This window comes from Bos grunniens, chromosome 23 (genome assembly GCF_055505025.1).
Source record: "Bos grunniens cultivar Pamir isolate PY7600 chromosome 23, Bosgru_T2T1.0, whole genome shotgun sequence".
Lineage (NCBI taxonomy): Eukaryota > Metazoa > Chordata > Mammalia > Artiodactyla > Bovidae > Bos > Bos grunniens.
The window spans coordinates 10,948,665-10,976,321 of NC_141187.1; the positions used below are offsets into that span (position 1 = coordinate 10,948,665).

Here is a 27,657-nt window from a genome sequence, read left to right on the forward strand (position 1 = left end):
CAGAGACGCAACTAAGACCCTGGTCACAGCCAAACAAATAAAAATAAATATTAAAAAAAATAAATAAAAGTACAGTTGCAATTGCTTCTAGGAAAGTGAAATTGGCTTTCAAACTTTTAATGTCCCAACCTCACTTCTGATTACTATGCCCTGTGGCAGTACAGATGAAATAATTTCCATAGAACTTACACGCTGCTAAGGGTAAACACAGGAGTGAGCCTCTATTCATGTTTTGATAGAAAAATTATATTTCCACCTGTGCCACAGAGGTATATTAACTTGAGTTGACTCATTTGGATCAGTTTGATTCCAAGTCTGCTGATGATTTCTAAGAACAGGACAACAAGGTAACATATGGCAGAAGGGCTGTAAACATCACACAGGCAGAGTGTGTCCTATTCATTTTTGAACCCCCACCACCTAGTGTAAATGGACATACAAGAGGCACTTGATAAACACAAATGAACTGTGATATTCAAAAGCAATCAATGTAAAGATAATAAAATAGTAGACAGTGTAAGGCATCAGCACTGAAATTTAATTATCAGTTGACTATATTCCTTTTCTAGGTCTACTCTGAAAAATCTAACCTGGAGAATGACACCATACCTAAGAGAGGACCTTCCAAGCTGACAAGTTAACCTCCTAAGTGAATCCTGCCAGCTAGATAAAGATTTGTCCATCTTCCCAAGTAAACACCCTCTTTGGAATGACTCACATATTCCACGCTTCCAGAACAAATTTCTAATTATAGGGCATGTATACAATAGAGTACTGCCCTGTGCCTGAATTTAACCTCAAACCTGTTGTAACTAAGCTACAGGATCTTTGGTTCTTGCTCAGTTTTCCATTTCTCCATCTGTAAATTTTGGGGGCGGGGGTAGAGGGGGTGGGGTTAGACTAGAGTGATAAATCTAAGATTTATTCCAACTCCTAATTTTTTAAAAAAAATTTATTTTTGGTTGCACTGAGCATTCAATTCTGCACACAGGCGTTCTCTAGTTGGAGCAAGGGGTGGCTGTGGTGGCTTCTCTGGTTGCAGAGCACAGGCTCTAGGGCACCTGGGCTCAGGAGTTGCAGCACACGGGCTGAGCTGCTCCAGGGTGTGTGGGATCATCCCGGACCAGGGACAAACAAATGTCCCCTGCCTTGGCAGGCAGATTCCTATCCAGTAAGCCACCAAGGAAGTTCCAACTCTAATGTTTTATATCTAGGATTACTTTTTAATGAATAAGTGCGTGTTTTACCTTATAGGAAAATGTCGTTTGATATGTGGAATGGAAAACAATTCCCAAGGAATGGAAAAAGTTATTCTGGTATCACAGAGTTCACTTTCTACTGCAATCTTCTGGTAAAACTTTATTAATTCTGAGGGTTATCCTCTTAGATATTTTCTACAGCTGCCGCAACAGTTCACCAATGTAATGGCTTAAACAATATGCACTTCTTATCTCACAGTTACGGAGCGCAGAAGATAGAAATGGGTCTCATTGGGCTAAAATCAAGGTGCTAGCATGGCTGCACTCCTCCTGGATGCTCTAGGAAAGAGTCTTCTGCTTTTTCTAGACTCTAGAGGCTGCCCATCAGCTCAATTCAGTCGCTCATTCGTGTTTGAGTCTTTGCGACCCCCATGGACTGCAGCACGCCAGGCTTCCCTGTCCATCATCAACTCCCAGAGCTTCCTCAATCTCATGTCCATCGAGTCAGTGATGCCATCCAACCATCTCATCCTCTGTCATCCCCTTCTCCTCCTGCCTTCAATCTTTCCCAGCATCAGGATCTTTTCCAGTGAGTCAGTTCTTCATATCATGAGGCCAAAGAATTGGAGCTTCAGCATCAGTCCTTCCAATGGATATTCAGGACTGATTTCCTTTAGGACTGACTGGTTTGATCTCCCTGCAGTCCAAGGGACTTTCAGTAGTCTTCTCCAACACAACAGTTCAAAAGCATCAAATCTTCATCGTTCAGTTTTCTTCACAGTCCAACTCTCACATCCATACATGACCACTGGAAAAACCATAGCTTTGACTGGATGGACCTTTGTTGGCAAAGTAATGTCTCTGTTTTTCAATATGCTATCTAGGTTGATCATAGCTTTTCTTCCAAGGAGCAAGCATCTCTTAACTTCATGGCTGCAGTCACCATTTGCAGTGATTCTGGAGCCCAAGAAAAGAAAGTCTGTCACTGCTTCCATAGTTTCTCCATCTATCTGACATGGAGTGATGGGAACAGATGCCATGATCTTAGTTTTTTGAATGTTGAGTTTTAAGCCAGCTTTTTCACTCTCCTCTTTCACTTTCATCAAGAGGCTCTTTAGCTCTTCTTCACTTTCTGCCATAAGAGTAGTGTCATCTGCATATCTGAGGTTATTGATATTTCTCCTGGCAATCTTGATTGCAGCTATGCTTCATCCAGCCTGGCATTTATGATATACTCTGCATATAAGTTATATAAGCAGCCTTATGGCCCACTTCCTCCATTTCCAAAGCCAGCAATATCATCTTCTCTCTGGTCATCCTTGCTATCCCCAAATGTAGATGGTGCTATGGTCACCTTCTCCCTCTGGCCACAGATGGGAAAGTTTCTCTGCTTTCTTAAGAATCCCTGTGATTATGTTGGGCTCACCTAGATAATCCAGGAAAATTTCCCCACCTCAAACCTTTAACCTTGATCATATCTGCAAATTCCCTTCTTCTCTGTTAGGTAACACTAATAAATTCCAGGAGTTAGGATGTGGGCATCTTTGGAGGGATCTTTATTCTTCTATCTACCTTAGATGCCTAGTCATCCAAACAAGATCGTAAGAATGTCTCCCAAGCCTAGAATTCTGTTGACTTCCACCATCTTACACTCAGTATTCTTTCAACATTCCTTCCTCTCTCTCCATTTATTTACCATCCAGTTGGTTTACAATGTTCTAATCTGACAACAGAATTAAATCTAACATTTGATACATTATTATAAAAAATTCTTCAGACTTTCAGAAAGCCCAAATTAGAACATTTATTCAGTTTCTCAATTTTGTAATAAGTTAAAAATTATAAGTAAACTTGATAAATACAGTGCATGTTTTCTCACCTCAAACTTAATCACTTAAAAATTAGTTTAAAAACTGAGTCCCTTATCTGATTCTGAAATGCAAGCAGCTTGCTATCCCCAAATGTAGAACACACAAAATTTTTTTTAAGAGTTGACAATAAACTGCATATATTTAAAGAATATACAATTTGTAAGTTTTGACATACATATATGTATTCATAAAGCCATCACTGCAATCAACATAATGAATATATTTGTCAGCCACAAATTTTCTTTGTATCTCTTTATGATTCACTTCTCTCTGGCTTACATCAGAGCAATCTCTGATTTGCTTTCTGAATAGTTTGTATTTTATAGAATTTCATATAAACGGAATGTCTTTTTTTCCTCCTGAATTCTCTTACTTTGAGAATAAAATACATTGTTGCATGCATCAACAGTTCGTTCCTTTTTGTCGCTGTGTAGTATTCCATTGCATGAGGCAGGGCACAATGTCTGCTGCTGATGCACACTTGGACTGTTTGCAATTTTTGCCTGTTACAAATAAAGCTGCTATGAATATTTGGGTACAAATCTTTATGTGGTCATATGCATTCATTTCTCTTAAATAAACGCCTAGGCGTGGAAAAGGCTAAATCACAGAGCAGGTGTATATTTTAGGTCTTTAAGAAAGTGGCAAACTGCTTTCCAAAGTAGATGTACCATTTTGTATAGAAGTGTGTAAACGTTTCAGCTGCTCCATGTCCTCACTAACAGTACTGTAGGCCTTTTTAACTGAAGACATTCTAACATCTACATAGTGGTGTCTTATTGTGATTTTAATCTGCATTTTCCTAATGAGTAACAGTGTTGATCATCTTTTCATGGGCTGACTTGCCATCTGTGTATCTTCTTTGGTGAACTGTCCAAATCTTTTGCTTATTTTTGACTTAATTTTCTTAAGTTTTGAGAGTTCCTTGTTTAATCTGAATATCTTTAATCAGATGTGATCTGTTAATATTTTCTCCCAGTCTGTGACTTGTCCTTTTATTCTCTTAAAGGTGGCTTTCAAAGAGATGTTCTTAATTGATATACTCCAATTTATCTTTTTCTTCTATTATAAATCATGCTTTTGGTGTTGTATCTTAAAAATCTTTACCAAACCCAAAATCAAAAATATTTTCTTCTAAAAATTTTATTGATTTGGGCCTTACATTTAGGTCTACGGTCAATTTTGAATTAACTTTTATATATAAGGTAATGGCACCCCACTCCAGTACTCTTGCCTGGAAAATCCCATGGATGGAGGGGCCTGGTGGGCTGCCGTCCACGGGGTCGCACAGAGTCGGAAACGACTGAAGCGACTTAGCAGCAGCAGCAGCATATAAGGTATGGAATAAGGTATGGATTTAGTGTTTTGCATATGAATATCAAGTTGTTCCCCTACCATTTGTTGTAAACACTAACCATTTTTCTATTTAATTGATTTGGCACTGTACTCAGAAACTGACCATATTTTCTGTTCCATGGGTCTACTTACTTTACATCAATATCACTGTCTTCATTATTGTAGCTATAGTAAGTTTTAGAAATCAGATGGTTTTAAGTCCTCTCTATTCTTCTATTCTAAGTGAAGTGAAAGCCACTCAGTCATGTCTGACTCTTTGCAACCCCGTGGACTGTACAGTCCATGGAATTCTCCAGGCCAGAATACTGGAGTGGGTAGCCTTTCCCTACTCCAGGGAATCTTCCCAACCCAGGGATCAAACCGAGGTCTCCTGCATTGCAGGCAGATTCTTTACCAGCTGAGCCACAAGGGAAGCTCTCTTCTATCCTAGGACCTTTGCATTACCATATAAACTTTAAAACCAACTTGACACTCTCTACACATTGCCAGCTGAATTTCTGATTGAGGTTGCACTGAATCTATACCTTTAGAGAAAACAGACATTATTGAGCTTCCAATCCTTGAGTACAGTATATCTTCATTTATCTTAGTTTTCCTTAATCCCTCTCAGTAATATCTAATAGATTCCAGTGGAGAGATCTTACATATCTTTTAGGAAATTTATCCTTAGGTACTTAGTATTTCAAATTTTACTACAAATGGTATTCTTTTAAAATTTCAACTTCTGGCTGTTTGTTTTCTAGTATATAGAAATATAGTTGACTTTTCTGTATTGATCTTATATCCTGCAATTTTGCTTGTTGGTGTTCGGTTGCTAAGTCATGTCCAACTCTGCAACCCCAAGGATTGTAGCACACCAGGCTCCTCTGCCCTCTACTATCTCCAGGAATTTGCTCAAATTCATATCCACTGAATCAGTGATGCTACCTAACCATCTTATCCTCTGCCTCCTCTTCTCATCCTGCCTTCAACCTTTCCCAGCATCAGGGTCTTTTCCAATGAGTCAGCTCATCGCATCTGGTGGCCAAAGTATTGGAGCTTCAGCAAGTCTTTCCAACGAATGTTCGGAGTTGATTCACAACTCTTCGCTATTACTCATCTGTCTTGGATGCCCCTGTACGGCATGGCTCATAACTTCACTGAACTATGCGAGTCTCTTTGCCACAAGGGTGTGATCCATGAAGGGGGCCACTTTGCTAAGTGCACTTAATCCTAATAGCTTTTTTTCTTTTTAAAGAAATCATGGGCAATCATGTTATCTGTGATAATAAGTTTTACTTCTTCTATTCCAATCTGAATGCCTTTTATTTCTTTTCTTATTTGACTGCACTGGCTATAAGTTCAAGTACAGTCCTGAATTCAAGCTGTGACTCACAGTGGACATCATGCTTTGTTCCTAATGTTGGAAGGGAAGGATTCAGTCTTTCAGTGCTAAGTATGATTTCAGCTATTAGTTTTTCATGGATGTCCTTTATCAGACTGAGGAAGTTTCTTTCTTTCCCTAATTTGTTGGCAGTTTTTAATGATGGATTTTGTTAAATGCTTTTTCTGCATCTATTGAATTGATCACATGGTTTTCCATTTTTACTTTACTATATGATATTGATTTTGAAATGTCAAACCAACCTTGAATTCCTGGGACAAATCTCACTTGGTCACTGTATTTTTTTATCGTTTTATATGTTGTCGGAGTGTATTTGCTAAAATTTTGTTAAGAGTTGTGCAACTGTGTTCATGAAGGATACGAGTCTGTAACTTTTTCTTGTAGTGTATTTGGTTTTAGTATCAGGACAATACAATTGCTATAGAATGAGTTAAGAAGGATTCTCTCCAACTTAATGGAAGAATATGTTTAAATTTCGTATCATGACCTCCAAAAATATTTGCTAGAATTCATCAGGGAAGTCATCCGGGCCCAGAGTTTTCTTTGGGGGAATTCAATTTCTTTAACAGACATAAGATTATTCAGGCTATTCATATTTTCCTGAGTGAGCACTAGTATTTTGTGTCTTTCAAAAATTTACCCACTTCATTTAAGTGTCTAATGTACTGACATCAAGTAATTCATACCCTTCTCTTACACAGCCTTTTAAAGACCACAGTACCTGCAGCTTTGCTGGCTCTTTCATTACTGATGCTGCTAACTTGTGTCTTCTTTTGCTCCTGATCCAACAGGATAGAGGTTTATCAGTTTTATTGGTCTTCTCAAAGAACCAGCTTTTGATTTCATTAACTTTCTGTTTTTCTATTTCATGGTTTTGGATTTGATCTTTAGCTCATTTCTTATGCTTACTATGGGTCTGATATTCTCTTCTAGTTTCTCAAGGTAGAAGCTGAGGACAATGATTTGCTCAACTTGACTTTCTCTAATGTAGGTATTTAGTGAATTTCCCCCTGAGCATTACATTAGCTACATCCCACAAATTTTGATATGTTGTGTTTTCATTCTCTACAAAATGCTTTCTAAATTCATCTTTTTTTCCTCTGACTCATGAGCTTCTTAAAAATCAGTTAGTTTCTAAATGTTTAAAAGTTTTCCACATATCCTTCTATTGTTGACTATAAATTTAATTCCCTTTCAGTTAGATAACATACTTTTTATGATTTAAGTAATTTTATTGATACTATTTTATGGACTAAAATGTGTTGGTAAATGTTCTTCTGTGCAACTGGACAAAATATGTATTCTGCTTGTATTGGGTAGAATGTCATATAAATGTCAGTTTGGTCAGTTGGTTGATAATAGTTTAACTCTTCTAAATCATTACTAATTTTTTTGTCTACTTGTCCAGTTATATGAGATGATGGCTGTTCACTAAACTTATTGTGATCATTTTAAGATGTAAGTCAAACCATATGCTGTACACCTTCAAATAATACAGTGCTAGATATTAGTGAACAAAAATAACGTTTTCATCCACTAATTCTATCACCTGTGTCATTTCTGGATCTGTTTCTATTTTTTAATTTTCCTCCTCAAGGACTGCTTCCTTGCAAGTCTGATGCTTTTGATTGGAGACCAGATGTGAATTTTACCTTGGTGCTATTTTTTTTTTCCCCTCTAGTTTTTTGAGATATAATTGACATCTAGCACTGTATAAGTTGAGGGCTTTCCTGGTGGCTCAGACAGTAAAGAGTCTGCCTGCGGTGCAGGAGACCAGGGTTCGATCCTTGGGTCGGGAAGATCCCCTGGAGAAGGAAATGGCGACCCACTCCAGTATTCTTGCCTGGAAAATCCCATGGGTGGAGGAGTTTGGCAGGCTACAGTCCATGGGGTCACAAAGAGTCGGACACGACTGAGTGACTTCACTTTCACTGTATATAAGTTGAAGCTGTACAGCATATGGTTTGACTTACACATATCATGAAATGATCACAATAATTTTAGTGCACAACCATCATCTCATACAGATACAAAATTAAGTAGAAATTTCCTTGCAATGAGAACTCAGGATTTACTCTCTTAACAACCTTCCTATATAACACAGAGCAGTGTTAATTATTGGAGAAGGAAATGGCAACCCACTCCAGTGTTCTTGCCTGAAGAATCCCAGGGACAGAGGAGCCTAGTGGGCTGCCGTCTATGGGGTCGCACAGAGTCAGACACAACTGAAGTGACTTAGCAGCAGAAGCAGTGTTAATTATATTTATCATGTTATGCATTATATCCTAGTACTTATTTACCTTATAACTGGGAGTTTGTATCTTTTGACTGCCTTCACCCAATTTCCCCTTCTCCTGCCCCCACCTCTGGTAACCACAAATCTGGTCTCCGTTTCTATGAATTTGTTTTTGAATTATAATTGACCTACAACACTATGTTAGTTCCTGTTAAACAACATAGTGATTCAGTATTTCTGTACATTTCAAAATGATAATTACAGTAAGTCTAATGATCACCACAGAAAGTCTAGTCACAACAGGTCACCAAAGATATGCATAGTTACTGACTATATTCCACACACTGTACATTTCAGACCCTTGACTCTTTTTTTTGCAGCCAGAAGTTTGTACTTCTTAATTTCTCTGACCTATTTCTTTCTTTCTCTTAGTCCCCTCCCCTCTGGCAATCACCTGTTTGTTCTCTGTTTCTGTAATGCTGTTTCTGTTATGTTTGTTCATTGGTTTTGTGTTTTGGATTCCACATGTAAGTGAAATCACACACTATTAATCTTTCTGTCTGACTTAACAACTGTATAAAGATATCACATCTGCGATATCCTTTCCTCTGCTGATGGGTAATTAAGTTGCTTTCATATCTTGGCTATTGTAAATAATGCTGCAATGAGCACATATGGTTACATATATTTTTTCTAATTAGTATTCTGTTTTCTTTGGATAAATATCCAGGAGTGGAACTGCTAGATCACACAGTATTTCTATTTTAATTTTTAGAAGTATCTCCACACCGTGGCTGTACCAATCTACATTCCCACCAACAGTTGCACAAGGGTTCCCTTTTCTCCACATCCTCACCAACATTTGTTATTTGTTATCTTTTGGACAACAGAGTGCTACTTTTTGTATAACTATACATTTTGAGCTTTGTTCTGGGGTGCAGTTAAATTACTTGGAAATAGTTTGATCCTTTTTTTTTTTAATGGTGTCAACAATGACTGATTTTTTTATTGGAAGATAATTGCTTTACAATCTTGTGTTGGTTTCTGAGAACTATTTGAGTCAGTCCTAATGAGGGGGATGAACCTAGAGCCTATTACACAGAGTGAAGCAAGTCAGAACAGTTTGATCATTTTGAGGCCTATTTTTAAGCTTTGTTAGAAGGGATGAGAGCAGTCTGTAGTTTAGCACCACTGCTGGGGCAACACCTTTCTGAATACACTACCTGATGTCCTGTGACTTAGGAGGTTTAATCCCTTTGGCTGGTGGGAATACATACTACTTTAACCTTGAAAAGGAATCAGGTATTATTCCCTCTACTCTCTTCAGATGGTTCCTGGCTTAAGGTAGCTTCCATACAACATGTGCACTGATTATTACTCACCTGAAAGCTTAAGGGGGAACACTCTGCAGACCTTTGAAGTTTCCTTTTTGTGCCCTCTTCTCCAAACTATAGCCTCCTTTACCTCCAGCTCTGTCTCCTCTACTAGAGAGAGTGCTGGGATGAGGCTGGGTCCCATGCTGCAGCCTGGAAACTCTCTCCAGGCAGTAAGCTACGATAATTGTAGACTTCATCTGTTTCTGCTTTCTTGGGAATTATCATCCTTTGCTGCCAGTTGTTCAGTGTTTGAAACTTCATATATTTTTTTATGGAGGTTTTGTTTGTTCGTTTGTTATGTGATTACAGCTGAGAGAGTAAATCCAATCTGTTATCCTATGTTGGACAGAAGCACAAGCTTGCAAGTGTATTTTTAACCAAGTATTTTAAGATAAAGGGAGACACAAAAATTATGAATGGAACTTCAAATGGGAAGAAAGTATTTTATAAAATAAGAATTATTTAGAACTAATTTTTACAGTCTGAAATCTAAAGGATGTAGTTTTTCCATAACATTACAAAAGCCAAAACCTATAACTGGCAGTAAGACATCTCTCTCCTAAAATGGCAGGTATTTGATTTTAAAACAACTGTCAAAAAAAAAAAAACTGTCAAAACTAGGGCTTTGCAAATATTTGTGAAAACCTGCACAACTTCAGCATCTCGTTTTTCTTTAACATATGTAAGAAGTTTAAGCCTTATGAGAATAAAAAAGTATGATTTTACATTTCTAAATGCAATTAATAAATATAACACAGCTTTTACAAAAATCCGGGTTAAAAATCCCCTTTTATTAATTCAGCTAAAAAATACAGTGCAAATCATCTTAATACTACAAAAAAGTTGGCTTGTGGTTGACACTGGTATTAATAGTTTTTGCAGGTCTATAAAACTTGCTTTTGTTTTGAAACAAACTTCAAATGGACACTTATAATACACAAACCTATCAAGTATTTCAATATACTGAGATTTTAACACTGCTTCCACTGGAAAGAAAGTCCGCAGACTATTTAAAACACACGCACGCTCTGTAGTGGTGCTGACAAACACCGCAGGAAAAGCAGTCTGTCACTGAGTCGGTCACAGGCTTGCTTCTCTGTGCACCTATTTAAACTTTTAACTAGCACCACCTACAGATCTCTACCCTCACTCACCATGATTTCCTAAGAAAACAACATACACAGATGCAAAGAGTTGAAGGAACAAAAGGGCAGAGAAGTCAGTAAAGAGCTCTGCTTGGATGACTTCCCCCTGTCCACTTCTCAAAATCAACCTCCATCAAAGTGACTTATGCAGCTCAGACTGCACTATCTGGATCCTTGCCCTAATGCTACTCAATCATCATTCATTCCATTTATGGATGGCAATTATACAGACTAGCCAGATTCCAAAAATTCACCTAAATATTTGGAGGAAAGTCTTAGTTAAGGTGAGAGGGAAGGCTTTTAATGGACAGTGAGATGGCAAAGAAGAAACTGACGGAAACTGAGAGGAGACAGAAAGGCGCATCCATAGAGCCAAGTGTTAAATCTGAGTCTGGCTCATTCTAACCGTCACCTTATGCCCCAGCTCTTCACCTTCATACATTCTCCCTGGAAAGTTGGGTTACTCTAGTTTTTAGCTACAAAGCTAAGAGTTGCCTGTTGAGTTAAAAAAAAAAAGTATTCCATTAGCCAAACCGTGTAAACCAAAATTTTTTAAATTATAAATATAATATAGTTACATGTTACAGCAACTTTAGGAAATGAAGGAGGAAAGAAATCACCATAATCCCAACACCACAATTTAGGAGTCCTTTTTTAAAAACAGATTTTTTACAGCAGTTATAGGTTCACAGCAAAACTGAACAAAACAGTCAAAACAACCTTGAAAAGAACAAAGTTGGGAGGACTCACACTTCATAGTGCTAAAACTTACTACAACGTGACAGGAATCAACATAGTGTGGTACTAAGATGAAGACAGACACACAGATCAGAACAGAACTGACAGCTGGTAAATAAACTCTTACATTTATGGTCCATTGATATCTGAAAAAAGTGCCAAGACAATTCAATAGGAGAAAGATCAGCCTTTTTTCAACAACTGGTGCTGGATCTTAATATGCAAACGGTTATGAAGTTGGACACTACTTCACACTACATACAAAAAATCAACTCAAAATGGACCAAAGACCTCCTCATAAGAGCTAAAACTATCAAACTCTGAAGAAAGCACAGGAGTAAATCTTCACTGACCTTGGATTAGGCACTGTTTTCTTATGTGAAACTGAAAGCAAAAAAAAAAAATACATCAGCCTTCATGAAAATTAAAAACTCTGTGCTACAAAGGACACCATCAGGAAAGTGAAAACACAACAGGATAAGAGAAAAATTTTGCAAATCAAATATCTGATAATGAGATTGTATCTAGAATATACTAAGAACTCCTTTAACTCGATAATAAAAAAATAACTCAGTTAAAAGGGGGCAAAGGATTCAGACATTTCTCCAGACAAGATTTACAAACAGCAAATAAGCACACAAAAAGATGCTCAACATCATTAGGCATCAAGGAAATGCAAATCAAAACCACAATGAGATAGCACTCCAAAACCACGAGGATGGCTATTAGCAAAGAGACCGATAACAGCCAGTATCGTCAAAGATGTAGAGAAGGTGGAACACTCATACATACACTGCTAGGAGAAAAGTACAAGGATGCAGCTGCTGTGGAAAATAGTCTGGGAGTTCCTCTAAAAGTTAGTTATCATCTGATCAACAATTCCAAGAAAAATGAAAATATGTCCACACAAAAACCTGGACATGAATATTCATAATAGCTAAGGAGCAGAAACACTCCAAATGTCCATTAGTCGGATATGTCCATTAGACATTAGTCAGAAATGTCCATGAGATAGATAAAAGTCATATACCCATACATTAGAATATTATTCAGTGATGAAAAGCAACGCAGTACTATAACCTGCTGCAACATGAACCTTGAAATATTATGCTAAATGAAGGCCAAGCACAAAATGCCATATCTTATACAATTCCATTTATACAAAATGTCCAGAACAGGCAAAGCTATAGAGACAGAAAATAGACTGGTGATGTTATTGGGTAATCAGGAAAAGGGGGTGACTGCTAATGGGTATGAGATTTCTTCGAGGGTGATAGAGTGTTCTGAAGTGGGGTAATGGTAATAGTTGTGTAACTGTGAATATACCGGAAACCACTGACTTGTAGATTTTAAAGAGATAAATATTATGTGAATTTTATTTCAATAAAGCTATTAAAAGATTAATCTATTGAATGGATGAACCATAATTAATTATATACATTGCTTCCAATTTATCTACTCTATGTAACACAGCTGTGAATAGTTTTGTGCCTAGGCTTTATCACATTATAAAATTAGGGGTATGAATTCGGTTTGTAGGACTCTTGGCTTGACAACATGGCAGCAAGTCAGTCAACTTCTTTGTGCCTCAATTTCCCCATACATGACATGAGATTACTAGCATCGATACGTCTTTGGATTCTGAGAAATAAAGTAATGTGCGTAAAGGGCTTTACACGGTGCCTGTCACGTAGTAAACTTTCAGCATTAGTTGTAGAGGCAGCTATTCTAATTGTTATTCTAGTCTGCATTATTTTCTGAAGATGATTTCCAGAAGGGGTATCACAAACTCAAAAAAAAAAAAAACCATGGACATTTATGTCTGAATACATCCTGCCAAACTACACATATCAAACTGTAAGTCACTTCAGTCGTGTCCGACTCTGTGCGACCCCATAGACGGCAGCCCACCAGGCTCCCCCATCCCTGGGATTCTCAAGGCAAGAACACTGGAGTGGGTTGCCATTTCCTTCTCCAATGCATGAAAGTGAAAAGTGAAAGTGAAGTCACTCTGTCGTGTCCGACTCTTAGCGACCTCATGGACTGCAGCCTACCAGGCTCCTCCGTCCATGGGATTTTCCAGGCAAGAGTACTGGAGTGGGGTGCCATTGCCTTCTCCGACACATATCAAAAGGGGTGCACTAATTTTTGGCAGTAGTAACTATATGAGAATCAGAGTAACCATGCCATCAACACTATGTTATAATAAATTTGTTTTCTTAATAGGCATCTCATTTTAACTGTTCATTTGTGCTGCTTTTGAAACCCAATAGCTTATCAGCTTGAAACCCAACAGTTTTTCTAATTATCATATAAATCCTACATACCCTGATCATCTACTTAATGTGAAATCTGTGCAAGACACTATACTGGGGGCTACAACAGAAACTTAAAAATGAGTCAAGCAGAGGATTCTATGTGAAGTAAGGCAGAGAAGCATTTTAACTCAGGATAATTATGATTAAGTATAACAAAGCTACAAAGTATTTATGAGGGCAGGTTTATAAAGATTCATAAAGGGGAGAAAAGATTGCAGTGTTTCAGCTGATTCTTGAAGGATGGGCAAAATTTCAACTGGCAAGGGTGTGGCAAGAGTGAAATCAAATCAAGGCTGGTAAAAGAACACAGCACATTACAAGACTCTGCGACTAGAGTACAAAGTGGCCGGGGAGGGGATGGTGAGAGAACAAGGCACAGGGTGCTCTGGGAGCACAAAGAGGTCCCTCTGAAACAGAGCCACGACCATGTGAGCTGAGGGCGAGCGTGTCTCCCAGGACAATCAGCGTGCAGAAAAACACGAAGACACAAATCACTGTGACCCATGCAGGGAACTGCACGTAACCCAATTTGGCTAAAGTGGAGGGTACATGTGGGAAGGAAGCAGATAATGCTAAATGAGCAGAGGCCTGACTATGAAGGACCTTGTGTGCCAGAAGAAAGCATTTGAACTTTTATTCCAAAGCAAGTAGAGAACTGAAGCGTTTTTAAGAAAAGAAGTGACAATCAGACTGACTTAAAAAATGAACTCTGGTAATACTCCCAACGGCTTCCCATTTCACACAGAATAAAGCCAAATCCTTCTTATGCTTAAAACTCTACATGTACACTATTGATGCTATCTATAAAACAGGTAATTAATGAGAACCTACTGTATAGCACAGGGAACTCTACTCAGTACTCTGTGGTGACCTAAATGGGAAGGAGATTTGAAAAAGAGGAGGTACATGTATATGCACAGCTGATTAACTTTGCTGTACAGCATGGTCAAGCAGCTAAACGCCAATAAAGATTTTTAAAAATAATAAGAATAAAGGGGAGAAAACCCACGTGCTGGTCGGTGGCTATCTCTGAAATTATTTCCTGTTGCTCCTCCTCTCACTCTGCCCATGTGACTCTGGCCTTCTCGCTGTACCTTCAATACGCCGCTCCTCAGGGTTTCTGCCCTTGCTGTCCCCTCCACCTGAAACTCTTGCCCCAAATCAGCTTCCTCACTGGTCTCTGGTTTGCTTCCTCACTTCTAGCAGGCTCTGTTTAAACACTTTATCAGACAGACCCTCCCTATTACCCAGTATAAAAGAGCAAGGAACAGCAACAATCAGTCCTACTGTTATTTTCCCCCACCTACCACCTGGCACATGTATTTATCTGCAAATTTCCAGTCTCTCTTTAATTTTCTTCCAGGATGGATCCTCTTAATGACCCTGATATACAAACTATTATTAGCATGTCCAGATGGTGAAATTCAGGGGCATAATACTGCTCGTGTGCAGTGGAACCAGGCTGAATGACTCCTGAGCCTGCATTTGAACCATTTCACCTACTAACTCTGGTGAAGTCACAGGGCCCTGGCTTTGACTCTAGATTATTTCCTGTGACTAGGCTCCATCCTGACAAGCACCATGACAGTACACTCTAAATTCACACTGTTCTTCTTAAAAAAAAAAAAAAAAAAGATACTCATTCTTATCATTTGTTATTAGCTGAGTTTCCAAAGCCAAGAAACATTTTTTAAATGATCAGTTAAAATGCACAAGGTATCTGGACTTGTATCTAGTCAATAATAAGCTGGCTTTTTTTTTTCTTGTGTTGGACCCACAGATATTAAAACAAAATGAAAAGATTTTATGAAACCACACAAAGAAGGAGCACAGAGCGAGCACAGAGCTTGACACCAAAACTACTTTTCCAAGACTTTTTTTCAAGTGTAATAGTCAACTTCAGGAATAAAACTAACTCCAACTTTAAAATACACACAACAAAATTTTCTGAGATATTACACCAAAGGAAGAACATGGCAGCTGCCTGGAAAACATCCAATAAACACAATATCGTATGTAGAGAAAAATAATGAAGGTGAGGGACTCCCCACGTAGCCCAGTGGTAAGACTATGTTTCCAATGCAGGGACTGGGGTTTGATCCCTGCTCTGGGAACTAAGATCCCACATGGCTCGTAGTGCAGCCAAAAAATTAATTAATTAAAATTTAAAAATAAGGCCATTAAAAAAAAAAAAAAAAAGGTGAGTTCCCAATTAGATTTCTCCCGATTCTTTTCCTGTTTCTCAGATTACTGACTTCTTCTCTTAATTGCTCTTTACATCCCATCTCCTATTACTCAAGTTGTTTAGTCACTAAGTCGTGTGCAACTCTTTTGCAACCCCTGGACTGTAGACCAGCAGGCTCCTCTGTCCATGGGATCTCCCAGGCAAGAATGTAAGAGTAGGTTGCCATTTCCTTCTTCAGGGGACCTTCCCCATCCAGGGATCGAACCCACGTCTCCTGCATTGTCAGGCGGATGCCCACCACTGAGCCATCTGGGAAGCCCATTACTGCAAGTACCTCTTTTCAAAATGTAGTTTTCAATCAACAGCTTTTCCCCTGTCAACCACTTCATCCCAGAACTCATCCACTCTTAATTTCAACTTCACCTGCAGATAACTTCCAGATCTAGTTAATTTCTTCCGATTCCCTTCTCCAGTTTTTTAATCTCTCTTGAATTGCCTGGTTAGAGATACTTAAGAACCCTTTTATAGCCCTACTTTTTTTTTTTTTTTTTTAAATCAACTTTTCCAAACTTGGCCCCTTCTCTGTTGACTTCATCATCTGCACTGTCTGGCTGTTCTTCCGCAACTTCAAACACTTCACTTTCCCCACTTCATCGACAGGGCCCGCCAACTGCGCGTTGCTTCCTACCGCCTGAGCTTTTCAATCCCACAGCCATCACCACATTCTGCGTTTTCTTCCTTTCCTTCCTGAGTCACCACAGCCCTCCAGCCTACTCACTCCCTTCTATTCATTCAGTACATATCACCAGTAAACATGCCCCAGTTCAAGGACTTAAAATAGTTCCTGAGAACAATGAAACCCAACTTCTCAAACCAATACTCAGGGCCTTCCATCCTTTCAGACGGTCACTTGTAAATGTTGAGCTTAAACATCCCAAGGAGACAAAACCTTTGAAAACCAACATTTTGATCTTTCATATCTGGATCAGTGTAATGTATACTCTAAGTCTGTAGAAAGTATAGGCTACCATCTTCCACTTGACTTCAACTACTTATGTCAGGCAATGGGGATATTTGATTTAATCCATCTTCTGAACCACTCAAATTACCAGGAGGAGGATTCATTTTCAAAAGTTGAACTCTTCTAACCCACAAAATGAATGCATGTAGTTATTAGAAAACAACAACTCATGTCCTTAATGAGTGCAAAGCAGTATGCTATCTTTAAGGGGGAATTTTCCAACATCTATAAAAAGTGCTAAGAACACACAGAACTACACAAAAAAGATTTTCATGACCCAGATAACCACGATGGTGTGATCACTCACCTAGAGCTAGACATCCTGGAATGCGAAGTCAAGTGGGCCTTAGGAAGCATTGCTATGAACAAAACTCGTGGAGGTGATAGAATTCCAGATGAGCTATTTCAAATCCTAAAAGATGATGCTGTAAAAGTGTTGCACTCAAAATGCCAGCAAATTGGGAAAACTCAGCAGTGGCCACAGGACTGGAAAAGGTCAGTTTTCATTCCAATCCCAAAGAAAGGCAATGCCAAAGAATGTTCAAACTACCACACAATTGCACTCATCTCACGTGCTACTAAGGTAATGCTCAAAATTCTCCAAGCCAGGCTTCAGCAGTACGTGAACTGTGAACTTCCAGATGTTCAAGCTGGATTTAGAAAAGGCAGAGGAATCAGAGATCAAATTGCCAACACCTGCTGGATCAATCACAAAAGCAAGAGAGTTCTAGAAAAACATCTACTTCTGCTTTATTGACTACACCAAAGCCTCTGACTGTGTGGATCACAACAAACTGTGGAAAATCCTTTAAGAGATGGGAATACCAGACAACCTGACCTGCCTCTTGAGAAATCTGTATGCAGGTCAAGAAACACTTAGAACTGGACATGGAACAACAGACTGGTTCCAAATTGGGAAAGGAGTACATCAAGGCTGTATATTGTCACCCTGCTTATTTAACATATGCAGAGTACATTATGCAAAATGCTGGGCTGGATGAAGCACAAGGTGGAATCAAGACTGCCGGGAAAAACATCAATAACCTCAGATATGCAGATGACATCACCCTTATGGCAGAAAGTGAAGAAGAACTAAAGAGCCTCTTGATGAAAGTGAAAGAAGCAAGTGAAAAAGTAGTCTTAAAACTCAACATTCAGAAAACTAAGATCATGGCATCTGGTCCCATCACTTCATGGCAAACAGATGCAGAAACAATGGAAACAGTAACAGACTTTATTTCTTGGGCTCCAGAATCACTACAAATGGTGACTGCAGCCATGAAATTAAAAGACGCTTACTCCTTGGAAGGAAAGCAGAGACATTACTCTGCCAACAAAGGTCCCTCAAGTCAAAGCTACGGTTTTTCCACTAGTCATGTATGGTTGTGAGAGTTGGACTATATAGACAGCTGAGCGCAGAAGAATTGATGCTTCTGAACTGTGGTGTTGGAGAAGACTCTTGAGAGTCCCTTGGACTGCAAGGAGATCCAACCAGTCAATCCTAAAGGAAACCAGTCCTGAATATTCGTTAGAAGGACTAATGATGAAGTTGAAACTCCAATACTTTGGCCACCTAATGCAAAGAACTGACTCATTGGAAAAGACCCTGATGCTGGGAAAGATTGAAGGTGGGAGGAAAAAGGGACGACTGAGAATAAGATGGTTGGATGGCATCACTGATTCAATGGACATGAGTTTGAGCAAGTTCTGGGAGTTGGTGATGGACAGGGAAGCCTAGTGTGCTCAAGTCCATGGGGTCGCAAAGAGTTGGACATGACTGAGTGACTGAACTGATAAAAAGTGTAAGTGCAAATATCCTTTAGCCCTCCAATAGCACTTCCAGGAAATATCCTGTAGATAGTCTCACTGCTGCTGCTAAGTCATTTCAGTCATGTCCGACTCTGTGCGACCCCAGAGATTGCAGCCCACCAGGCTCCCCCGTCCCTGGGATTCTCCAGGCAAGAACATTGGAGTGGGTTGCCATTTCCTTCTCCAATGCATGAAAGTGAAAAGTGAAAGTGAAGTCGGTCAGTCGTGTCTGACTCTTAGCGACCCCATGGACTGCAGCCCACCAGGCTCCTCCATCCATGGGATTTTCCAGGTAAGAGTACTAGAGTGGGGTGCCATTGCCTTCTCCAATAGTCTCACAGAAGAAAACAAAATTACATGTGGAAGGTTATTAAACACAATATTGGTGAAATGGTTTAAAAAAAAAAAAAAAGTGGCCACACTACTAAAACTTCCTTGACTATTATTATGCATCTCCACAGTGGAATATTATGCAGCAATTAAAAATAAAGAAGCAGTTACAAGGACTTCCCCAGTGGTCCAGTGGTTAGGATTTTGCACTCCCTGTGTAGGGGGCCCAGATCCAATCTCTGGTCAGGGAATTGGATCCCACATGCTGCAACTAAAGACATCACAACACCCACTGCAGTCAAATAAATAAATAATTTTTCAAAAATTCTTTAAAAATGGAGCTGTTACATATGAGTTGATATGGAAAGACCTTTAAGAAGGGGAAAACCAAGTTATACAACAATGTAGACTACTATTTTATTTGTATAAAGAAAATGCACATATATTTGTAAATGCAAGAAAATATCTAGGAAAAAAATACCAGTCATTAACAGTAGCAAATTCTGGAGAATGGGATTCAGAGAAAGAAACAAGGGAGTTTTACTTTTTGTATGGAATGTGTGTGTGTGTGTGCACATACATTATCTTTTTAAAAAAATCATCTTAACTTTCATTTTTAAAACAGGACTGAGCACAGCAAAGACTCTTTAACTTTGGATGAATGCAATTGAACTTGATTATCTACAGTGCAGGAATTATGAGCTACTCAAAGTGCTTAATGAGAAACTCATCCATTCATTCAACAATTATTTATGGAACACTAACTACATGTCAGGCACTGTACCTGATGATACTGACATAATGGTGAACAAGAAGGACCTCATCCCTGCTCCATTTTTCCTGTTTGCCTTGTAAGAACCACTCTGACTTTCAGGTTTGTGTTCTCATTGTATGCCTATAGTTTCCCATAAAATAGATAGAAATTAATAGAATAATTACATCAAACAAAAACAAGGGCTTTAAAGGTTAACTCCTATCTCCTTCATAATTAATTGAAAAAGTTATCAGAGACACACTTTGTGAAAGAACAATTCAACAAGCACCATTTCAAATAAATTTTAAGAAGTAACTTAGATGGTAAATGAAATTTAAGGGAAATTAGCTAAGAAAATTCAAAAGGGAAGAAACATTATAGAAAATTTTTCTTTTCTGTATGGATTTATATATACTCACTAAATTCTTCTACAATAAACATGTACCATACAATAAGGAGAAAGTAAGAGCTGTTCTTGAAAAGAACCCTTTGTTACAAAAACAGATCAGCTACTGCCTAAAGTCCACCCCCCTAACTCATTATACCAGGCCCCGTATGGTCTGGCCTGGTCGAGACTCTTTGTTTTGTCAGCCTAGAGCCCATTCCACCCTCTACTGCAAACAGCATTCTGGGACTTTCCACCAGGGAATCACTGCTCCTCACCCCTGGGGGTAGGCCCATCCCCAGTCCCGCCAGTCAGCTCCTTCAAGCCCCCTGGCCATCCCAATAGTTCAGAGGCAAAAACATGACAGATCCAAATCCAATCAATTCTGAAAAAGGCTAATTTTAATGAGGCTATTAAAATGGTAATTGCTGACATATAATACAGCTAAATTTCCTAGAAGAACTTTGTAATAAATAGAATTCTCATTTAATGTGGTCCCTGAATATTCTGAGTGACTGTAACTTCAAATCACAAAACTGGAGTGAAAGAATCATAACTGACCTCTTTTGTTGAAATACAACAACAACAACAAAAAACACAGTATTAGAAAATTCCCATTTCTAAGAAGTTACTAAAACTTCATGTTGTTTCAAACAATAAGAATGTTGAAACCATATAGATCACATCCTGTTAAAACAGGTAAGTATAGAAACAGTAAGAAAATAGGTTACCCAGCATACACGTTAATCATATGTCCTGTGACAGAAATCTTCTAAACCACTTCAAAAATAAAGACCTCAACCTTTAGTATTTCCTGAGGCACCTAAAATGCCACAATACCTAAAACAAACAAACAAAACCCAAACACTTGAAATGTATAATAAACATTTTAGTATTTTTTTTTATCAGTTAACTATTTTCTTTTCAAAACTAGGAAAACTATAGAGTACATTAATAAATTACAAGGGAACAAACTTCAACCCAATATGAGAAAATAAAACTTAACCATTAGAATTTCCTAAGAGTGAAATGGACTATCTTGTAAAACAGGGACCTCTCCTTCCCTGGAACTAAAACTAAAACCAACACTCTGTAATTCTCTGAAAATAAGACATCCTTGAAGAATTTGACTGCTGTGCCAGCTGTTTTATTTCTTGAGAGTATAGCTGAACACATATAATAATCCGTTGCATTTTTTTCTAGCATTGCACAATTTTCCTGGCACACAATGTGCATACTGTATTTATTATCATATTTAAGCATCTGACAGCATTGTAAGAATCCATATTATTATTCTCTAACTAAATGCACACATAATTTTTTAGTCTTCAAATGGCCATGGATTTCAGTAAAGTATCCTATACATTCTTTCCACAAAGTTTAAATACATTTCCTGAACTTTTAGCTTTCAGTTTCCTGTTCGTCAATGGCTACAATTCTAGAGGCAATATATAAACACACCCTAGCCATGGTATTTCCACTTTTGACAACAGTGGATGTAAACTTAATATGACCAAATAGAACTACAGTGCATATGAATGGTATATGACAGCTAACACAGCAACAGCAGTAGTTAAGGCATAAAAATGGAAATATAAATATATTCCTTTTTAAGAATTCACATAACAACCTCTTTTTTAACTTAGAACTCAGAAAAGGTTTCTCTCTCATTAAAAACTGATAAGCTTTCTTTATTAGACAATAACGATGAAACCAATCCTATTCCCTTTTTTCTCTTGCTTGCCAGGAAGCTCAGAGCTAAATTCAGTGTTTAAATACAGAAAATATCTTGCCTCAGATTACTGGTTTAGAGATTTCTTTCCACTCTCATCCTGCTCATTATTTCTCAAGTATTTTATGCTTGAATTCTGGTTTTTAATAGTGTTTGCCTTTTAATTTTAATTACAAGATATCAAATCTTTTCAATGAATATAGAAGAAACTTAATTTAAAAGTCATATATTTATATCACTGAATAATCTGTTAATCCAATTCACAAAAAATGTAGGTCCTAAAATGTATCTTTACTTTCCCCTTTTAAAGTTGTTTCACACATTTCATGATTCATTTTTTAAAAAGTCATTGCTGAGTTCTCAAAATAAAAGACTAGGATCAAAACAAATTACTAAATTAGGGACACTAGATTAGGAGAATTATTAATTTTTAAACGTTTTCAATTTTCTAACAAAATTGGTCTGGCAAAGCTAGATAACTGTCATAAAAAATTAATTCACATAAACTGTACTAAAATTTTGTTTACTGTTACCAGCATTTCAGATGCAAAACAGACAACAGGTATAAAAATATTTACTTAGGAATCTTAAAGAGGAAAACTCAGTCACACTTGTTTAGCAGCTATAGATACACAAACACGAAAATATTCAGCACATGGTAATACCAAATAGTTTATTAAAGGAGATATGAATAAAATGAACAAAAACAATAGGAAGATGAACTACAACCAAACTGACAAATCTAACCAAAAACTAAACAAAAATATACCATGAGTTGAACAGAAAATCTAAATAGTCATATTAAAAATGGAAAAAGAAATAAATTTATTTTATAACAAAGACTACAGTCTATAAGAATGTATAATATTAAAGCTCTCCACTTATAGAAGCCACAAATAAAAAATGGAAAATAGTAAATGGAGTAAGCAAGACAGCCAAATAATTTATATAAAGGTTACAAAAACCAATTGTTCCTTTCTCTCTCATCATACGAGAACTGGAAGGCTTACACCCAAAGCTAAATTATATTAACATATACAATATTTATGCTATATATTACATATATAATATAGTATTATACACAGTGCACATATTATAATTATACACAATGATTTATATATATAAAGAATATATTCTATAAATATACATATATAGAAGCCTTTGCTTCTATATATATATATTTGTATGTATATAGAAACAAAGGCTAAAAACCACTCAAAATATAATTTAACAAATTTCTTTAAAACAATAAAACAGTTTACAAGAAAAAAATTTTAAAACAGAAAACAAACTCCTATAATTTGAAGAAAGAGGCTAAGAGATCCTTACACACACACAGCTATCAAAAAAATCCAAAATTTAATTTTGAAGTATTTATCTTTCCTATTAGCATAAATAGAAGTTATAATTTCCTATAAAGAATAATCATCTATACAAAACAAGTTGCAGATCATAAGAGAAAAAAATCCTCAGAAAAATGAAGACAGGAAAAAGAAACTAAAGCCTAGACAATACAACTAAGGGATCTGATACAAAGCACTGAGGACACGGACACAGTTCTTCTTTGTGTATATACACTTCAGCTTCACGGCGTTTGAAAATGATAAAGAAAAATAAGTATTTCAGTAAAAATGAATCTGGTTAGAAGCCTTTTTTTTTTTTAAGAGATAGGGCAGGATGAACAGAGAGGTCTGGGGCATCTTTATGTAACCCATGACACTTATTCTTTCTTTCATCTTGCGGAAGAATACAAAACATGGAAATATTACCAGCTGTGAAATAATTTTATGATAAAATTATGCTTAAAGTGACTAAAAAAGTATTTGCACATCACACAAGTTTTCAAAACACAAGAGGAGCATCTTGCCAAAGTTAAAACAAGACACTGCAAGAGCAGAAAAGTGGTGTGACAGTGATTTAGAGATTAGGAACTGACACTACTGAGAAAAAATTACGTGCTCTGTAAAAAGTGAAGGAAGCATTTATTGAGCAACTAGAGTATCCAGACACTAAATAAAGATTAGGGCTTTATAAAATATAGTCTGTCAGATTACATCTAGGTAGGAAAACGATCTAGAAGAGTACAGTGCTTAAGTAAGCTTCTCACCTTTACGTGTGGCATATGGTAAAATGTAAGACACTGAAGAAGATGTAAGCTTAGAGACAACTGTCCGAGCAGAAGTACTGGTTTGGGGGCTGTGAGGTGAAAGTACAATAGTTCCCAACATTTCATGCTAACCTTACGGGCCCATCAATCACTCTGTAAGAGAACCTGTGTTCCACCATGATAGGAACAAAATGTCCACTTTTTTTGAGAATGTTATTTATAATACTATTTATAACTTAAAACTTTAAAAATAAAAGAAATCCTTTTATTTCTAAAGCACACTTTGGAGTTTGGTTTTAAACATTACAGCAAAAGAGACACAGATGTATAGAACAGTCTTTTGGACTCTGTGGAAGAGGGAGAGGGTGGGATGATTAGGCAGAATGGCACTGAAACATGTAATACCATATATGAAACGAATCGCCAGTCCAGGTTCGAAGCAGGATACAGGATGCTCAGGGCTGGTGCACTGGAACAAACCAGAGGGATGGTACGGGGAGGCAGGGGGGTTCAGGATGGGGAGCACGTGTATACCTTTGGCGGATTCATGTTGATGTATGGCAAAACCAATATTGTAATTAGCCTCCAATTAAAATAAATAAATTTATATTAAAAAAAAGAATAGTAATGCTAGTTTAATAAGTGTAATCATGGGCTTCTCATTAAGAACAGAGTGAATTATTATCACATTATTCCTAGCAGTAAAATTATTCTTACCTTGGGGTCTGATAGTTGTTAGTAGAAATATTAGTGATACTACTCTAACTCCTACCCAGATTGTTAAGAATCATACTAGGATAACAGTGTAAAAAAAAAAACAAAAAACAAAAAAAAAACCAGCCCTTGTTTAGCTCTGAAAGGTATAGGTTGCTAATTATTAGCTGTGGATCTTCACATAACTTCCTCTGGACCTCAATGTCCTCATCTGTAAAATAAGACTGCTGGACTAGAGAATATTTCCCCACTTTCCTCACTTTTTTTGCCCTATCCCTTTCTACTTTGTGACTTTGACGATTTAGGATCTCTACTGGGATTTTTGAGGGCAGAGTGGAAAACAGCAGAAACCCACTAAACTTTGAAGAAACGGAATAAGCATTATGTAAACAAATAGAATAAGGAGAGAAATAGGGAAAGTTAGCCAAAATACATGTTTACAAAAAGAAATGGATAGATTAAAGAGCCATAATGGTTCAAAGTAGAGGATCATGAACTTCACTGTCAAAATTAGTATGAACAGCAGTTTCAGTTACACTGAAATCAGGAAAGACAGTGAGAAATGCAAGAGACACGACTTAGAAATGTTATTCACAGCACACAAGGATGCTTTACAATAACCCAAAAAATCTTCCCAAGTTCCCCAGAAATATATGGAGAAGATGTCATAGTCCCTGGCTTAATCACTCATAATTCTGCCCCAACACAATCCCACACTATTTTCCACAGGTTATTCCCTTGAATCCATTTGGCTTCATCATTTCAAACAAACTTACCATACCTCCCCATCGTTATCATTCAATGTTCTACCTGAAATGCATTCTCCCTTCTCTCAATTTATAGCAACAGTTTATCATGCGCTAATTACATGGCTTGTTTCTGGGTTTTGGGGGGTTGTGCTGGGTCTTCTAACCACATTTGAGGCATTGTTCTAAGCACTTGGCATGTACTAACTCATTTAATTCTCTCAACAATCCTAGGAAGGAGGTCAAGTAACTTACTGAAGATTACACAGTAGCAGAGTCACGACTCTAACACAGGCAGTCTGGCTCCAAGGAGCCTATCCCCTTAACCTGCTAACTAGTCCTACAAAGCTCAGGTGGAGTTCTGTCACCTTCCTGAAATTCTCATCCGCTTAGCAATTACTCCTGCCTCACGAGTTCTCAAGTACACCACTCATTTGTCACTTACCACAGGACTTGGGTTGTTACTTATCTTTTGTGTACATGTTCTATCTTGTCTAAGGACAGGATCTTATTTATTCTGTAACAACGCTTAGAACCTAACAGAACTTATTATCCAAACACAAAACTGCTTATTAATGAAAGTATAATTGTATTTAATATTTACTGAAGACATATGCCAGGTTCTGGGCTAAGTACTTTGTATGTATTATCTCATTTAAACCTCACAGCTCTTAGGTAGGTATTAATACTGCATGCACCTCCCAATATTATAGATGAGGAAACTGAGGCTCAGAGAAAAGCTATGTATCTTGTCCCATATCACAAAGCGGTGGTGACAGTCTTACCTAAGGGTCTAACCAGACTCTTAGTCTCCACCCAACCACAAAACACCCTGAAGACAAAATCAGTCCTAACAACTCAACTCAACTCTCACTTACTCTGCAGCACTATTCTGAACACCAAGCATTCAGGATAATAGGCACAGCTTCTCACAGTGCACGAGGGCCTCAGGACCACATTCTGATGCCACAGGCAGAGGGGCCATCCCCAAAACTTCAGGAAGATTTTAACTTATATTTTAAACCAAAATAATCCTTGGAAACTCTTCCATCCCATTCCTTCTCCCTTCAGGCTCCCCTACTCCCTATACCCTAGGACTTATCTCTAGTTTCTATACTATAGAGAAGGATTCCACTAATCCTAACAACTGTAACTTGCCCAAGATCATGTAGCAATACTCCTTATCAAAGGTCTAGCCCCCACCATACTAGCCTTCCTATAAATGGTGTAATTTTCTTCTCCATTTTCCACTCTTAATAACCATTAATTTCTGCATAAGCATCTCAGAATCCCTGTATTATTCCTACTTCCCACAGAAGAAAATAATCAGATATACTGGATTATCTAAAACAGTATCAAATTTTATTCTCTTATCCCCGAGTCAGTAATGTAAAATTGCATCTTGATTTCCACCAGGAGGAAATTCAAACAATTCCCAGAAGAGCAGAAAGAAGAAAGATCTCCATAAGCTGACCAAAGGCAAGCCAAGTTCATAAGCTATAATCCATCTGGAAAGGACTCAGGCCCAAGACCACTGGAGGCTGGCTACTGCTCATGTGAAGTGCAACAGACAACCCTTACTTTCCCCTTTTTTATTTTACATCCTCTCAACTAACCTCAGTTGCTATCTTTCTGACAAACCTCAATTCTAGGAGCCTGTAAAGAGAAGGGAAAGTAATGAGATAAGAGTGTCAAGTCACTTTTGGCATAATGGCTTTTTGATGAGAACTATCTTGGACAGGAAATTTGCCACAAGGAATAGGAGAAGAGTTTTCAGGTAAACCAACAGATCCCTTATTTTTACCACAGAAGCACAAGACGTCCTGAAAATGTGTTACATACACATAGTATCTGCCCCACTGCAAAGCACCTGCAGATATTCTGGGCTAGAAGGAACTCACTTGGGCCATTTCTGTGGTAAGGAAGTCTGCCACCTATACCCCTGCCGGCCATCATTCACCAGGTTGAGTGGTCTGGAGATCATCTACATCACCTTGGTTCAAATATAATGATTTCCTAGGCCTTAAAAATTATGTGTTTGCTTATAAGACTGAAGCCTTCTCTGAAAGGGAAGAAAATGCCCTATTTTACTTTAGTAATATATCTTAATTTTGATATATATCAAGTTCATTATAGATTAAGGACAACTTCCTGCTAACATGTTACCCAAATTAGGACAATTAGAGTGGAAATGAAAAGGACAAAAAAGCATAAATTTAGAAACAAAGTGATTTAGTGACTCATTGAGCTT

General features: G+C 37.7%; 1 protein-coding gene across 15 annotated transcripts in view; it reads right to left on the reverse strand.

The window, feature by feature from the left end:
* FKBP5 (FKBP prolyl isomerase 5) overlaps positions 1-27,657 on the reverse strand; it is a 120,586-nt gene that overhangs the window by 85,239 nt on the left and 7,690 nt on the right. For 3 of the 15 annotated variants that reach the window (XM_086371333.1, XM_086371339.1, XM_086371338.1), the window contains one exon: positions 11,659-11,689. The exons of the other annotated variants lie outside the window; for them this stretch is intronic. The gene's annotated coding sequence lies outside the window, so the exon portion shown is untranslated. The remainder of the gene's footprint in view (positions 1-11,658; positions 11,690-27,657) is intronic. 15 annotated transcript variants of the gene reach the window in all.